Genomic DNA, 2952 nt, shown 5'->3' with positions numbered 1-2952 from the left:
GAGAGAACTCATGTAGATTATAGTCTTCTCTACTTGGTCAAGTTCTATTAAAGTCACCATTCTTTAGATCAATAATTACTTTTTGACAAAGCTTTGCATCTTCCACATGCTTGAGTGGTGTTCTACATGATCATCTTTTCATTCCTATCTTCTAGGACATTCTCTATTTTGGAGGCTTATTCAATCCTTCATTAGTTCTTTCAACATTATCTCCATCTCTTTTTGGGGTAGAATTTTTCCCATGCCATTTCTTTGTTTCTCCTCTTTATAGAGATTTGGTTCTGCTTGGGTACCTCATCAAACTTTGTTGTCGGGACCCAAATCTACTTTCAATAGTAGTTTCTAAGTTTTTAGCAACTCCCTAAGTTTATCTTAAGGGGAGTGCTATAGTAATTGGATATTTTCTTATTAACTCTATTTTGCTTAAGCTAGACTTTAGTCATATAATAATTAATTCTTTTATTAATTATTATCATGCAACCTAGGTTTTACATTTTGGGGGTTTTTGATCTCCTTTTATAAGGATTGATCTCTCTTTTTAATTAACAAATTCATTCACTTTTGATTAATAACAATTAACCTTTTTGCCAATCAAGAATGTCTCCTCTATGGATCTAGGAATTTCAACCCCCATAGCTTTTGCTTCTCTCTTTCTATGATAGAGGTTTTCATGTAGGTGATTCTTGGGAGTTGTGGGGTTGATCTTTCATCAACTTCAACATGAAATAATTCCATACTTTGCTGGATATGGTTATTCTTTGGAGAGTAAATTCTAGACAAATGTCCATGTTGCTATAGGAAAGAAATGACAAGACCTTCAAAAGTTCATCCTTGAAGTTTCTTAGTTTTTACACATGTTCATATTTCAAAGGGGATCAATGACCACATGATGGTTCTTGGATTAGCACAAGTGGAAGCAGGGACAAATGAGGAGGAGGAGGCCACCATGGGAAAATGACAAACATAAATATTTATCAAATATTTTTAGTTTATATGTAGAGTTAGTTTGTAATTGGATAGTTAGTTATGAATAGTTATATTTTGAAGAGATTTGAAGCTTGTTACACCCCTTCATTTCTATAAGAATGGGTACCAAGATCTCATTTTCATATAAGTCATATAGATGCAATTTTATATATCCAAAATTATTCCTTTTAAATGCAATATTACTAGTCAAGTTGAACTTTAATGATTGATGCAATTTCTAGGTTTAAGCAATCAACACTATTCTTCAATTTTTCCTTATTTGAAATGACAATATAAAGACACTTTCCTTTGATTCTCAATTCAGATATTTGGCGTTCAATAATTCATTATTAGAAGTGTCATCTTGAATTCATGTCATTATCCATAGATTGAATTTTACACACACATTTGATTATCAAATGCTACATGCTATGTGATGTTTGTCTAATTGGTCTCCATCACTGGGGTTGAATTCATTTAGGATAGGGTTCATATTACTCAAGTTCTCAATCCAATAATTGATGGTGTGCACATTGTCTTTAGAGTTTGATGATACTTTGATTATGTGTGTTAGAGTTTATTTACCCAATGTCAAATGATTGGTCTTGCCAATAATTAAGTGACTAACCGTTGTAATTGGAGGTGTTCTCTACTTGATTACCTACACCATATTAAGTTAGTCTTTTTTTTATTTAATTTTTATACCTACTATAAACATCTAATCTTTATTTCTCCTTGAGAACCACTTACAATCTTAAAGTGTATCAATTAAGAAATCTGCAAAAGTTAATTTTGAATTAGCTTGAAGAGTTAAGATATAGGTGTACCCACAAGTGCACCCACCTAGGTTGGTAAAGCCTGAGGAGAAGAGGATTTGATCAAGTATCAATCCCAACCATTGGCCAGATTGTGTTCAATTACCCAACATTGAGTAGACAAGGCTCATAGGTTTTGAACCAACAATTTGAGGAACCAACACATTGCTAGTTCAGAATCAAATATTCTCTTTGGTTTTGATTAAGCTTTGCTAATTGTAATTCACTGCTAGTTCAGAGTTGGTTCCACTCAATGTAGTTCGTTCACTGTTAGTTTGGATTTAGATCTCTATTAGCTTGACACCATCATTCTTTGACTTAACGTGTTCCTAGATCACTCACACATTATTCAAAGTAGGGAAAGTGTAATCATCAAAAAATGGTCTAGTAAGCTATAAGCCCCACTTTCAACATTTTTTAATCTCTATGCTAGATTACATCTTATGCTTAATCAATTTTACATAATCTATTTAATCTACCGTCTTTGATCAAATCATTTATTCGATTTTATCCTATGGTTTGGCCTCTTTATTTTATTATAAGAACTTGTTGTCTTTTAATTAAATAAAAATCCCTTTTATCATATGTGTGCACATAAAAAAGAATTTCCTAATTTAAAAAGAAAAAGAAAAAGACTTTTTGTGTACACTTTGAATGCACACTTTTCTAGGTGAGAGAATTCTCTTTTTCCTCTTATTCTCCTCCACACATATTTTGCCCATTAACCACATCCATTGATTTACCTCATGAGATTCTGTGAACCAAAGTCAAAATGAGGATAATTCTCCACTGTAGATTTTGCCTCTTAATCTCTAAATTGGTCTTTAAAAGGAGGCTCTCTCCTTAGTCTCTCATAATCTTAGACTTTCATGCTATTGTTATGGTACCACACTTTCACTTGAGCACCTGAACACTATTTGTACTCTTACATTCTAGTTGAGCACTCTTGCATCCATATTAGTTTAGTCTTCATTTTAGCTTACTTTTGCATTGTTAGCTTAGCTTTACTTTCTTGTTCTTATCTTAGCTTTTACTTTCCTTGTACTTAGATTAGGTTTACTTTTCTTCTACTATCATCTCACTTAGAGTAATCTTGCATTCTCATACTAGCTTATTTGCATTCACTTGAAGTTCTTGGTTACTAACACTCTTGCTCTTATCTTTGAATCTT

This window comes from Cupressus sempervirens, chromosome 5, assembly GCF_028749045.1.
Source record: "Cupressus sempervirens isolate cs-2001-9-10 chromosome 5, ASM2874904v1, whole genome shotgun sequence".
Taxonomy (NCBI): Eukaryota; Viridiplantae; Streptophyta; class Pinopsida; order Cupressales; family Cupressaceae; genus Cupressus; species Cupressus sempervirens.
This window is presented reverse-complemented; position numbering follows the sequence as displayed.